Genomic DNA, 15,281 nt, shown 5'->3' on the forward strand with positions numbered 1-15,281 from the left:
AACCACAAAGCAAAACCTATACATAAAAAATGCCAAAGAAGTGTGATGGGAGGGATTGGCAAAGGTGGGTTGACAAGTACTGGTTGTAGTTAGGACTAAGAATTTCTGGAGTTCTATTACCATAGTAGGATAAAGATAGATAATGTTAATTGATTGTATATTTTTCCATTAAAAAAAGCTAGAAGACAGGATTTGGGGCTGTTGTCACTGAAGAAATGTTAAATGCTTGAAAGGATAAATATATTTTCCCTGATTGGCTATTCCTAATGTATACATGTAATGAAGCATCATAGTACCCCATAAATATGTACAATATTTGTATATCTGTTAACTGTTTAAAGCAAAATATATTTTACAATAAATAAAATGGACCCAAAGTGAAAATTAAAAAAAAATGTGTTTTTGAAAAAGAAAAAGTAACAGTTGAATTAACTGTATAACTCCCTTTAACTTATTTTAGGTTTTAACCAGGGCGTTGTATTTCCAAGTCTCACTGATCATTTGTGATTTTCCAAAATATTATAGTTGAAAGGAAACAGGAAGAAATATTTACTTCTTTCTCCACTTTTCCTCTACAGCAGAGATGAAAACAAAGTGATTGTGCGTTCCAATTCATTTCCTAATTTATTCCCACTCCTTTGTGAGGTTATATTCAAGGAAAAGAATGACAGCTTCAAAACTTCTCACTGATGAATACACTCTGAGGAGCTGCAGTAAGAGGCTGGAAAGCACATGGATCCTAGAGTAATGCAGACACTGACCCAAAAGAAAAATCAGCACATTGACTCTGAGAGCTATTAAAGCAAATAGACACTTTCAGAACCGCCATTATTCCACACAAAGAAACAACAACAACAACCACCAAGATTTTTCTAAAGAAACAATATGTGCAGGAATGTCCAGTATATTTTCTGTCATTAATATTCGCTTGTGACACATGAGATTCTTTTCCCAGAATTAACGAGTGGCACTTGTTTCAAGAAAATGATTGACAAGGTACATGGAGGAATCCACTTTTGGTGATCATTTAAGTCAGAGCTGCATATCATTTTGGCTCCTTCTGTGTTCTAATCTTCTTCAAAGGGCATTGGCAGTGGACACTAGCTACAGCTGCTTGTTTAAGATGAGTGACACATCCAGTTTCTTCTTCGTACCACCCCTGCTACTAGTCTGTGTTTCCAGAGACCTATTCACCTTGAGCACAAAGTTCACAAAAGCAGTGGATGTTGTTGATACACAGTCCATGCAGGGCCTGCTTTCATACTTTAAATAGAAGATAGATTTCTCTAATTTAAGGAGCTTTAAGGATGGTAGCATGAGGCAGGAGCCATTGAGTTGTGTTTCTTGAAGCTAAATGACATCATCCTATCAAATGGTTGAACTTGAAGCCCTCCACAATCAGATCCAAGTAGCAGCAGGTGTCTACTAACATAATGAACAGGAATAACATCATATCACCTCTGTAGTAACCTTGCCAAGTAAAGTTTTCTTAAATTCATTTGCAAATAAACAATCAGACAAATCTGTACTAGGGAACACTTTAACTGACCTACACTTTTCAAAAATGTCATGACTCGAAATTTTTTTTTTAAAAAGTGAGTTTATTTTAAATTAGAGAAGACTGAAGAGACAGAGCAATAAGTACCACTTCAGTGGATGCTGGAGTTTTTAAACGGTCATAGGAGACATTTATAGGGAGGGGGCAATTGGGGAGATTTAACTAGAAACCAGAGATCAGCTAGAAGTGTAAAATTTGGAAAAGTGAAGATACTATGATGGTTCTAAGGGAGACTGTCCTTGTCTTAGACGAGATCTGCTGAAAAGAGAGAAGGTGCCATGTCTACCATGTGCTTTTAAATGTTTCTGCAAAGATATGTGTATGTGTGTGCAGATGTAGCAAAATGTTAAAAGTAGCAACTCTCTATAAAGGAAAGCATAGGTGTGTGTACTACACCCTTGCAACATTTTCAACAGATGGAAAATTTTTCAAAATAAAATGTTGTGTGAAACAAATATTTTTACAACCATGTATCAATACTTGCTAAGTAGAGCAGGTAAGCTAGAGTAAGACAGGATGGAAAGAGAACAAAGAATGATACTGGTTTAAGTATCTACCTAGTTGTTCAGCCAAAAATCATAGTCATGTTTTGTTCTTTCTTATTCTTACCCAGCCATTCTGTTCCTCGGTGCTTCTGTCTCATCTCTCTCCACAAGAAGCCTGACTTCTGTTAACTGTTCCTGCCCACGGCTCCCATATTGTCCAGTTACCACCATTTGTCACTTGGTAACCCCAGCTCATTCCCCTAGAAGCCTATCACAGTGAGCTTCTAAAACTTAAGATCAGATTCCCTCCTGCCTAAAATTCCCCAAGGCTCTCCATCTCACATAAAAAATAAAGTTCAAATTCCAAGCTCCATGGTCAGTTCACAGTCTGTCCCTGACCTCTGCTCACTCCCTTGAGCCCTTTGCTCCTCCCATCTCTGTGGCTCAACAATTCTAAGCTGCTTCCCACTCCAGCTTCCCTGCCTGCATGGAATCCTCTCTCCCTTCCTCATTCCAGAGCTGCTCCCTCCCCCTTCGCATCTCACCTCACAGAGGCGGAGGCGGTCCCTGGCTCTCTAATCCAAAGTGGCCCTCACCCTTGGAGCCTCACATCACCCAGCTTTTGCTCTCTGTGTTGCACTGATTACAATTTGTTATTCTGTATTTTACTCCTCCTCTATCTTACGGAAGCTTGTGAAGTGACTAAAGTAGAGATAACTGTTTGCCTTGTTCAGTGCTGTGTCTCTAGCAACTAACTACTCAATAAATGTTGCATGAATGAAATAGAATTGGTAGACTATAGATTACCGTGGAGCAGTATCAGTCGGGACTCAGTGAAGAATACAGAATCTATGCTACTTATTCAAAGAAAGAAGATGCTTTAGTGCAGGACTTGATAGCATAGGTGGGGAAAGAACTGAGGGGCCCACAGGCACTGTGAGGCCAGCGGGGGATCATCAGTAGCAGGAAGTCACCGTCAGTCTAGACTGCTAGAAAATACTGCTGGAGCCCAAACCAATTCAACAGGTCAAAGCTAAATCTTCAGAGAAGCTTCCTTCTGATGGAGAAGCCTCCAGCAGCAGAGCAGAGGGGTCAGTCCCTGCTGTCTATATAGGAGGCCTGCATTCCTGCTTCAGCCAGGCCTACCCACTGCAGTGGCAGGTATTTGGGGAGTGAACCAGCAAATGGAAGATCTCTTGCTGTCTACTCATCCATAAATGTCTCTTTCTCTCCACTTCTCAAAACAACAACAACAGCAGCAACAAAACAATGAAGTCAGCAATTAGAGGAAGCCTTGTTAATCCTCCTGCCAATTGCATGGTCTTGAAGCTGCTGATCAGCCCATGGGACCATGAAAGGATACAGGAGCCCTGCTGTGGGCTCCCAGGTCCTTCTAGCTCTCTCTCTCTTCTGTGCCCACCTGTTCTTCCACATATCTTTTTGCACTGTCTTCTTACCTTCATGTGGCACTATCCCACTCAAATCGACTTGGGTAACTGAGACTTTGCAGAACAGGTACACATTCTAGTTTGTGTCCAAATCCCCTGAGACCCATTAGGTAAGGGAGCGGGGGTTAGAGGAGCTGCTTTTACAAGAGGACATCAGTGTGCATTTACACATAATTGGTCAGACCTTTAAATCACAGGAGAAAAGTACTGCTAAATACTGAATGAAATATTAGACATTCCATTGAATCCGCACGCATGTTCCAGAGATGTCCTAGAGAGATGGGGCTTCCCCTTTGTTCGGGATCTATTTTACCAATTGCTGTGACACAGCTGTTGGCTGCACAATCATTCCAAGGTTGATTAGATCAGAAAGCAGCGGCCGGCCTGCCTGCATGACCAATGGCCGACATACAGCGTGTGAGTATTCCAGGCATGGAGGCTGTATATTGAACTTGCACTTGGTGTTGTGCAGGCCTCCATGTGGTTCTCTGAATTTTAGTGTTGCTGCGTTTGTATGTCCTCTGTGTCCCAAACTGTGCTACACAATGTACGATGCAATCACTTGTGCAAGGCCTGCCAGTCTAGCTTGAAAATGGCTGTCAAGTTGACGGAGCGTGGCCGCAGTGACATCCACATGAACGCTCAGCTGGAAGCGGACATGCAACCTTGTTATCTTTGTTTTGTTTTAATAAAACAAAACGCTTGACTTTCAAGAAATAAATTTTTGCCCATTTTGACCTGCTGTTGGAATGATTTAGCGTCTCTAAAACATAGGGTGTAGGTGAGAGTAAATGCAGACTCTTGTCTGAAACTTGGAGAGATTTGCAGCTAGTGAAAATGGTATGTGACATTGTTCTATCCGCTTTTCAACCGTCAGTTAACATTCACAATACCCAAGGAGGTTTCCCAAAATTTTCCTTTTCCAGATATGAAGATAGAGGCTTATAGAAGTCTCCCCTCCCCTGCCTCTCTTCCCACACCCACCCTGACCCCCAGCCTGCCTTGGCACTGTTCTGATCCGAGCTGTGTCTGAGCACAAAGCCGTTGGTTGGATAACCTTTTAGTGAAGCGTTCTCCTCCTTCAGAAGGAATTCTTTCTGGTGAATATTGGTGTCTAGGGTGCTGTGAGTGTGAGCACAGCCCAGGATAATGTAGGACCTCGTAGGAGGAGAATCATGAGTAGCTCTTTGCAAGTAACAGCACCACGTGCTTGCCTCAAGTTTCATTTTCAGCTTGGCTCCCTGAAAACTTTATCTTCCCAAAGTCCCTGGTCTCTACTTAGAGGATTCAGAGCCAACATTATCTTGATTATGTCATCAGGAGTCTCCAGGGAGCTGGAGGGATTTGGCCAAGCCACGCCCATAGGTAGGGTGGTCCCACAACATATATCCACGTCCAGTTCGGAATTCTTTCCTTTTCCAGTATTGCCAGACACACCATGCAATTTCCTTTGACAATAGGTAAAATTTCCTCTTGATACTATATTTTACTATGCTGATACTGTATTATAGAAATGAATATAGAATAGCTGTAATATAATATGTAAGTTTTAATTGTTTAATCTTTACAAAAAGCAACTGGATTTTCATTTATTATTTTAAACTTCATACTTTAAAATTATTTATCATTTCCCCTCAAAGAACCAAACAGAATGTGAAAACATTGTTTTTGAATATCTTACATAAGATATAGAGAAAAAAAAAACTAATCCTCAGATTGCCTTTCTCATTCAAATGCTATGTGTTGGTAGGGATTTTCACCAAGAATCTAGAAATCAACAGTATATATACAATTCTTTTTAACTGATAGAATTAGACCAAAAACCAGGGAAAGGGTCTATAATATGCTAGCCGCTGATATTTCAAATGGGAGGATTTTCTTTACACGTGTGGGTTCCTAACCCTTATTGAATTCTGATAATTTGTCAGTGACATTCTTTGACAACCCCTGAAAAATATTAATTTAGACAAAAAAAAACTTTAGAAAACACACCAATTTGTCCCTAAGGATGCTGAGTTGCAGCACCTTGCGTATGTTCTGTAGAACACAAAGACATCTGGTGATGTGTAAGCTCTTCTCGTATGCCTGGGGAAATAATTGGACTATTATGGAAATGCATGGATCTATGTGGCTGTCATACCATTTTCATTTTTGACTAGCTATTAAAATTGTCTTTTTACGAAGAAAAAAGTTGTTCCAAATAAGTTATATGTCTAAAGCACTTTTACAAAATGGTCCAATTTCTGTGTTTGGAAATAGTTAAAGTAGGGTTTGTGGAAAGCAATGAGTATCTTCAAGGGACTGAATTCGAACAAAAGAGACAGAATATGAAATCTCGTGCAAACTAAACCCAGCCTTCCAGTGGGATTCTCTGGAGATTAGGTTTGTGGAACTGAATGGAAAAGAGAGAGCGTATGGAACATTTCCTCCAATTTGTAATATTGGATCAGGCCCGTTTTAAACTGTGCTAATTTATTCTTCATTGAACCAGGGAGATTAATTAATCCTTTGTTTTGCTGGATTAATGAGTAATCAATATGCCAAAGGGAGAAAAAAGAGAATGATTTCTTCTCAAGGAACAAGGCATTCCGGTAGCCAAGTCATTTTGTCTTTTGTGTTGACAAAGTGCATTGCAGCCTAGATAAAATGGGTGGCATTCAGGGGGATTTGAGCTCTTTTTTTAAACTAAAATATCCTGAGTTTATGTGCTTACTATGGATAGAGGCCAGTGGAACAGTGCATTAAAATAACCTGTGTGATGTATGTGGTGTTTTGTTTGTTTGCTTATTTATTATCTTTTTGGTGGTCTATGCTCTTCCCTCTACATTTATTTATTTATTTATTTATTTTTAAAGATTTAGTTATTTATTTGAAAGAGTTACACAGAGAGAAGGAGAGGCAGAGAGAGAGGTCTTCCATGTGCTGGTTCACTCCCCAGATGGCCACAACGGCCAGAGCTACGCTGATCAGAAGCCAGGAGCCAGGAGATTCTTCTGGGTCTCCCATGTGGGTGCAGGGGCTCAAGGACTTGGGCCATCTTGTACTGCTTTTCCAGGCCATAACAGAGAGCTGGATTGGAAGTGGAGCAGCCGGGACTCGAACCAGTGCCCATATGGGATGCCAGCACTGTAGGTGATGGCTTTATCCACTACGCCACAGCGCCAGCCCCTTCCCTCAACATTTAAATCATTTTCCAAAGTCTTTGACACCCTCATAGGATGAGGAAGTCATGCGCCCTGAGATACTCTCCCTAACAACCCAAACTAGATTGACTTCTCATTCTTGCCACAAAACCAGCCCTCTCAAGTAAATCACTTCCAAATTTTCTATCTCTGTCTGAAATTGTCAATCTTATCCATTAATCTGCTTCTTGCCTATCCCACAGCCCAGTCACTGCCACTCCAGAACATAAGACTTTGGGTTTTTGTCAATTCTGTTCACCCTTATAGTCAATTGAATGTAGCTGGGAGTTTTGTACATAGCAGCCAACCAATCACTGTTGGTGACTGGTTTTCATTTATTTTTTCATTGATTATTTCAATGAATCGATTAGATCGTAACAATATGGATTTGACTTGAAACATCTCTCAGGGAGTCCAGGGAAATGAAATGTTGAATGGGGGAGAACTTGGAGATCTTAATGGCTTTCAACCTATGTGACATATGTTAAGAGTCTAACAGCCTTGAGGCCCCTGTGTCTAATGTCCAGCTCATCATGCGCCCCTTACAATTCCCTGCGTGAGAAGCTGTTCTGCTAAGAGCTCCATGGGAGCCCTGGCATCCTCTTGGCCTTGGTAGTCTAATCACGTTGGAACGGTGTCCAGGGCTGGGTTGGAGGGAGGGCATGTCCAAAGTGGACGCTTCCCATAGCTCTGAGGATCATCCTGATTCCATTCAGTGTTCACTGCCACCACATTAATTTCTGTTTGGCAGATTCATAACAGGTACAAGGAAATACCCTGTCAACTACGGCATCAGTAGTTTTATAGGAATTTGTCTGTAATCAGAAGCTCTGGGATATATTTTTATATCCTACCATAACATAATTATAATTTGACAATCTCATTAATATTTATATGTCCAACCCTAAAGGCAGGGATTCTAATTTCTGTCAATGTGTTCATTTTAGTTTGAGTTGGGGCTTATGTTATAAAACACAGAAGTGGAATATGAAAGTGACATCAAGGGATATCTGAAAATTTTTGTCATGTGTAACAAATTTATAGTATAAAAATGTTTAATTAATACAGTAATCAATTGGCATCAGAACAGGCAGGTGACATATGAGTAATTGTGATACTGATCTCTTTAAACAAACTCGAGCCTGCTCTTTTCATTTGCCTTTTCTTTAGGCCATTACCCATTAGAATAAACACAATCAAGGCTCTTCTTTTAAGATTTTTTTAGTTACTGGATTTTTTAATTTGTAAGTCACTATATGAATTTGTAGAAAAATGAAATTAAAAGGTAAGTAAAATTAATCCAAAAATTTTTAAAAGCCATGCAGAGTATATTCATATTGCACATTTTCCACAAACATTTTGAAAAACATGTGTGTGCATGAATTTCCATGTTTTGCATCAAAATAAACTTATCTTAATTCAGTTATTCCACTAACTTTTTGAAGTACCCTAATATGTAGATTCCATTTTTTAAAAAAAAATTATTTATTTACTTGAAAGGCAGAAGTACAGAGAGGCAGAGACAGAAAGAAAGAGAGAAGTCTTCCATCTGTTGGTTCACTCCCCAAATGGCCAGGATGGCTGGAGCTGGGCCCATCTGAAGCCAGGAGCCAGGAGCTTCTTCCAGGTCTCCCATGTGAGTGCAGGGGCCCAAGCACTTGGGCCATCTTCCACTGCTTTCCCAGGCCCTAGCAAAGAGCTGTATTGGAAGTGGAACAGCTGGTACTAAAACCAGTGTCCACATGGGATGCCAACATAGCAGGCAGCAGCTTTACCCACTAAGCCACAACACAGGCTCCCATATGTAGATTCTTATCATGTTAGGCAACAGAAAGTTTCATTGATTAACAGCAATAAAAACAACTTAAGGACACAATATGGGGATTGGAAAATCAAAGTCCTCTCAAGGAAGAAATGAATTTGCAAGATCAGAGAACAACAACCAACAAGGACTTTCTTCAAGGCTTCCCAGTGGTGATGAAGACATACCAGCCATCTTCTATTTTGAGGTCGCTTAACACATAGATTTGCAGGAAGTAAATTTGATTGGTTTACTTGACTCAGAGTCACATGCAAGGCAGAGATCATCTTTAATAAAAATCTAGATGTAGACAGTTCCCCAAGAGGAAATTAGCATAGTATTATCAGCTAACAAAATAAAGGACATGCTGGGCAGGCAAAAGCACAAATGTCCACCACTGTCACCAGGTTAGCCATCAGTTTTTCATGTTTTATTTCCAGAACAATGGGAAATAATCATTCATACTAATCCTATCACCTTGAACCATGGTAAAAGAATAAACTTAGATTAAATCTTAGTGTTGATTAAGGTACAATGCAGACAGTACTTTGAAAAGAAATATTAATTGATGGTGACAAGGAAGGAAAGTGGAAGGAAATTAATACTCAGAGAGAGCCAAGTACTATGCTAATGGCTTTACAAGAGACTCTCATTTAATATTCATGATGATTATAAGAGAAAGATAGTCTTAAATTCATTTCACTGATAGGGAAACCGAGGCTCAGCCTTATGGGGGAAATGTTTTAATGTTGTATACTTAGTGACATTCAAACAGAATGTGTGGCTCAAGTGTCGTATTATTGTCAAAACATGTTCTTTCTTTTTTTTTTTTATTAATTTGAAAGCTAGAGTTATAGAAATACAGAGAGAGAGAGAGAGAGACAGACAGAAAGAGAGAGAGAGAGAGATCTTCAATCTATTGGCTCACTCCCCAATGGCTGCAATGGCTAGGGCAGGACCAGGCCAAAGCCGGGAGCTGGGAGCTTCTTCCAGGTCTCCCACATGAGTGCAGGAGCCTTGCGTTTGGGCCGTCTTCCGCTGCTTCACCAGGCACATTAGCAGGGAGCTGGATTGGACAATGAGCAGCCCGGACATGAACCGGTGCACATATGAGATACTGGCCTTGCAGGAAGTGGCTTAACCCACTATGCAGCAACGCTGATCCCTGATAATACAGTTTTGAAAGGATACACATATAATTGTTAGTTTGTCTTGCTGATGTGAAGTTGCAGTTGTCATGGATAATTATTACGTAACTCCTCTCTGTTGGACCATGATGCTATCTTGAGAGCTAATAAAACATGAGAAATCTCTTTTTCTGCCAGTGTTTTAGTTTTATGAATATTATCACTGAATAGTATATTCTTTTCTTGCTAAAGATCCCGGTTATCAGTTTCTTTATTTTTAAAGACAAATTATTTTTAGCCTATGTGTCATTGGTCAGGTTTCTTAGAAGCAGAATTTGAGGTATGGATTCAGGTGTATTTGACTGATCACATAGCATTTTTAAGTAAACAAATGAAAAAACATTTTAAAGCAATTGTGGGAAGGAATAAGAATCAAGCAAGGATGCACTTCCAGTTAAAAACAAGGAGCTTTGGCTCCTTTGCATCAAAATAAACTTATCTTAATTATTATATGAGACACATATTTCCATATTTTTCCATTTTAAAATATAAAATGTTTAAAATAAAGTAAATGAGGCCGGCGCCACAGCTCAATAGGCTAATCCTCCGCCTAGCGGCGCTGGCACACCGGTTTCTAGTCCCGGTCGGGGTGCCGGATTCTGTCCAGGTTGCCCCTCTTCCAGGCCAGCTCTCTGCTGTGGCCAGGGAGTGCAGTGGAGGATGTCCTGCACCTACATGGGAGACCAGGAGAAGCACCTGGCTCCTGCCTTCGGATCAGCGCAGAGCGCCGGCCGCAGCTGCCATTGGAGGGTGAACCAACGGCTAAAGGAAGACCTTTCTCTCTGTCTCTCTCTCTCACTGTCCATTCTGCCTGTTAAAAAAAAAAAAAAAAAACAAAAAACAAAAAACAAAAAACAAAAAAACAAAACAAGGAGCTTTATCAGAATCACTGTAGCATACTTGTAGCATACTTTGTACTAGAATATATTTCTGTATTGAAAATGGGCAATGGGCAATGTCTAGGAGGAGAGTGGTTATACAGCGGTGTGGCGACTACGTTAGCAGACAGGATAACACTAGTGCAGTAAAAGGAACGGGGGTCTATCAGGAACAGATAGGGTATTTTCTCATTCGACATTCAAAACCAGAACTATCACCAGGCACTCCCTGTGGCCAAAGGGAGAAGAGATCTTGCTTCCTTTTCTCCCTTTCTCTTAAGGGAGAAAGAAAACTTCCTTTTGAGTGGCAAGCTCCATCTCACAGTTGAGCCTGCTAATTCATGGTCCTGCTTCCACTGCTGGTATGTTAATAGGGGCCTCCAGAATGAAATCAGTGCCATATAGCCAAGATTTGTGCCTGTGGTTGGTGCACTTGTAGTTGATGATGAACTCTTACTGTGGGAAATGGTACCTTGTTTTGTTTGTTTTCTTAGCTTGCAAATCTAGCCTGAACTTTTTTTTAAAGATTTATTTATTTATTTGAAAGGCAGAGTTACAGACAGGCAGAGGCAGAGAGAGAGAGAGAGAGAAAGATAGAATCTTCCATCTGTTGATTCACTCCCCAAATGGCCACAAAAGCCAGAGCTGAACTGATCTGAAGCCAGGAGCCAGGAGCCAGGAGCCAGGAGCATTTTCTGGGTCTCTTGCATGGATGCAGGGGCCCAAGAATTTGAACCATATTCTGTGGCTTTCCCAGGCACATTAGCAGGGAGCTGGCTGGGAAGTGGAGCAGCTAGGACTTGAACCAGTGCCGATATAGAATGCCAGCACTAGGCTACAATGTTGGCCCCTGGCATGAACTTTTATAGTTTAGGTTGGTACCTTTTGTTTATGTCCCTCTTCCCTTATCTGCCCCTCTCAAATAAAACCTTCCAAACTAATACACTTCTGTGGTTTAACAAACATCAGGTTAGCTCATATTATTTGAGTGCTAACATTGAAGCATTTTTAAACATGGAGTATTTTAAGATGGCATAAATACATATTTTCTGCTTATTCTTACCTTGCATTCAAATGCAGCCAATTTGCATTTATTTTGTTTTTACCAACTAAGTCTTTCAGTGCTTCCTCCCCCAACATTTTCCTCCTTCCCCAAACATTATCTTAGTTCACACCTTTAATTCCCTGGAATATAATAGATTGCTATGTATTTGTCAAGAGTATAATGCTCCCCTCTCTCCCAGCCTGGACATTGTGTCACAACAGGTAAAGTTCGAGTCCCAGCTGCTCCACTCCCAATCCAGCTCTCTGCTATGGCCTGAGAAAGCAGTAGAAGATGGACCAAGTCCTTGGGCCCCTGTACCTGCATGGGAGACCAGGAAGAAGCTCCTGGCTCCTGGCTTTGCATTGGCTTAGCTCCAGCCATTACAGCCATCTGAAGAATGAGCCAGAGGATGGAAGACCTTTCTCTCTTTCTGCCTGTCTTTCAAATAAACAAATAAATCTTTTAAAAAAGAAAAGAGTATAATGGTATAAAGGATAGGAGTCTCTTTAATAGAAATAAAAGAGACAAAATATCAACAGCATGGAGATGACTTTATAAACTTGGAGACTTAGAAATACTCATCACACTGGAAAATGTTTTCAAACAGGACCTCTCACCAGTGATAGGGTGGAATTGAATAGAGTCCTCTACATTTTGGAGAATTTATCCTTGCCTATCACATATGAAGTACTGCACCCCCTGGCCTCTTCTAACACAGAGTTTGCCTGTGTGCTGCTTACTAGTAAGCACAAGAAGTCAGACCACTCCCACCCACCCTGAGAGTTTACGGTGACAGTGAATTGTGACTCATTTTTCAGGGCCTGCATCCCCAACACCTGAGTTTTAGACGCTTCATTCTGCTGCTGCATCTTCACACTGTTCTTCCCTCCAGAAGGACCCACTGCTTTCCCACATATTCCACACACATCCACGAGAATCCTGTCTGTGAAACACAATTTCCCTCGATTTTTGTGTCTTTTGAGTTTTTCCTTGTGCATGATTTGCACAGTGAAACAATTAATTAATTCAAATTTTGAAAGAGTCGTTATTTCATTTCTCTATTTCTGTTTCTCTAGTTATTATTTTATGAGCATAAGCTGTATATAATTTTACGTGTGGTTTGAAAATCTCCTCCTAAATTCCTGTTGATAGTGAATTATGATTATGACAGTTTTAGGAAGTGGAACCTTTAAAAGTTTATTAGGTCCTGAAAGATCTGCCTTAACAAAGGGTTGACGCCTTTATTGTGGATGTATATGTGTGTGTACAAGCATATGCATCTCTCCATCTTATGCTTGTGTGTATCTTATACCCTACACAGAAAACTCCTTGAAGATTTTCAAACACATCATACTTCCTCAAACGTGTGAGGGTGACAACATGTATGTTCTCTTTGGTCCAGCCTCTCCCTCTGCCCTTTGTCTCTCCGAGCAAATCAGAGCTATCTTCATCTCTTCATAACTGAATTCATATCTCACCTCCTCAATGAAGCTTTCAGTGGATTCTCAGGCAGTGTTAGTCATTCACATTTTTCTCTAGCACACTTTCTCTAGCACATTTGATATATGTGTGTGTGTTTTAAGTTTGAAATTGTCTGTTTACATACCTGTTTGTCCTCTGAACACCTAAGAACAGCCAAATTTATAGTTCTCCAGGGTTCAGCTGATTGTCATTTTCCATGGTTCCATGGGCCAGAAACTTTGTAGAAACCAGGAAATAAAAATAGCATGCCCAGCTGAAACTCCAGGAAAGCTGTGCGTAGGTAGGGTTGTTATATGCATAGGCAGAGGAGGTATTCTGTGGAATTGACTTACTGAGGGGTTGATCTCAACAGAAACCTGAGAGGGGGTAAGGGAAGCCAAGTGTAACATGGAAAAAGAAGTGGGTTTAGAAGTTTGACTTCAACCTGGTCGGATGGGGCTTGTGGAACATGAGATTGATTTACCTGTCATGAGGCAAAGGAGATGGGTTTTTGCAACCTTTGCTCGTGTGCCACACCCCAGGAAGGTGGGAGGATGACTGGTAGAAGGGGCCCAGAAAACTGGGTTATGGGGCTGCTGTAGGCTCAAATTAAGTGCAGAGAGATGAGAGGATAGGAACATGGGGTGGCAGAGCAGACCTGGCTGGAGCAGAAACAGCATCTGCTGCACATACTCAGATCATCTTTATATAGAAAGAAGGCAGCACTTCTCATTCGTCAAGAGCTCACTTTTTATCAAGTGCTGTGCTATATGGCTTACATGCGTGACCTTGGACCCTTCTGTCTCTGTCCTGGAATATCTTTAATCCATTTTCAGCCAAGGTATAACATGAAACAAATCCATTCATGAACTCAGGGAAACAATGTCCACGTGCATTTTACTGAATTCAACTAAGACCCAGTTAGTTTTATGTTCTAATAGGAAAGAAAACAAACACTTCCTATTAATCTATAATGTGCTTTCATATCATCTGTTGTGTGACAAACTGGAATTCAGATATGTTGAAATGTAGCAATTAAAGTGGTTACTGTAAAATAATGTAGTGCCTACAGTTATTTCAATAATTTATATGTACTTTTCAAAAAATTATTTATTTGAAAGACAGAGGTACAGAAAGTCAGAGGCAGAGAGAGAGAGAGAGAGAGAGAGAGAGAGAGAGAGAGAGAGAGAGAAAGTCTTCTATGTGCTGGTTTGCTCCCCAAATGGTCACAACAGCCGGAGCTGAGAAGATCCAAAGCCAGGAGCCAGGAGCTTCTTCTGGGTCTCCCACGTGGGTGCAGGGGCCCAAGCACTTGGGCCATCTTCTACTGCTTTCCCAGGCCATAGCAGAGAGCTGGATCAGAAGTGGAGCAGCCGGGACTCGAACCGGCGTCCATATGGGATGCCAGCACTGCAGGCAGCAGCTTTACCTGCTACACCCCAGCACCAGCCTCTAAGTCAATCACAGTTAAAGACATTTAATAGAATCTTCATATGCTTTTTGAAACTTACGTTAAGTCCAAGACAGTTATGTGACATCCTCACACAATTATGTGTTGAATAAGGGAAGAGATTTTTTATGTTTGTCAAAAGATTATTGATAACTGTTCTTCTGATTTGCGTAGAATGGTTTGTATGATATTGGAAATAGTGTATGTGGATATTTCAAAAGGTCCATGGGAAATGTCCATTATGGAAAAACTGTGCATGAGTTTCAAAATATTTTGCAACAAAACAAATGTGTCTTTTATTTCATTTTCCTGCCAACTTTTTGAAGTACCCTCTTGTTCTTGTTTGTATATATTTAAACTCCTAAGCATAAAGCCTAAAACTAGAAAGCCCATTGCTAGGTTCAAAGTATCTTTAAATGAATGGGGCCAATCCTGTGTAATGTTGTATGTTCCATCTTCAACTTCCACTCTTTGCTTCCCTGGCACCTGTCACATTTCAAGAGGTCAAAAGCCAAGGACAGCAGCATAACTACAATGAATATGAGATTTTAGGACCATTCTATTACAGATTAGTGTTTTTCTTTTTCTTTTTCTTTTAAAGAGTTATTTATTTATTTGAAAGTCAGAGATACACAGAGAGAGGAGAGGCAGAGAAAGAGAGGTCTTCTATCCGATGGTTCACTCCCCAGATGGCCACAACGGCCAGAGCTGCGCCAATCCGAAGCCAGGAGCCAGGACCTTCTTCCAGGTCTCCTTGGGTCCAGGAGCCCAAGGACTTGGGACATC

General features: G+C 40.7%; 1 protein-coding gene across 10 annotated transcripts in view; it reads left to right on the top strand.

The window, feature by feature from the left end:
* RBMS3 (RNA binding motif single stranded interacting protein 3) overlaps nt 1-15,281 on the top strand; it is a 1,620,164-nt gene that overhangs the window by 784,481 nt on the left and 820,402 nt on the right. The window lies entirely within an intron of this gene.

This window comes from Oryctolagus cuniculus, chromosome 4, assembly GCF_051225735.1.
Source record: "Oryctolagus cuniculus isolate XC-2025 breed Fujian yellow rabbit chromosome 4, ASM5122573v1, whole genome shotgun sequence".
In the NCBI taxonomy this organism is placed as follows: domain Eukaryota; kingdom Metazoa; phylum Chordata; class Mammalia; order Lagomorpha; family Leporidae; genus Oryctolagus; species Oryctolagus cuniculus.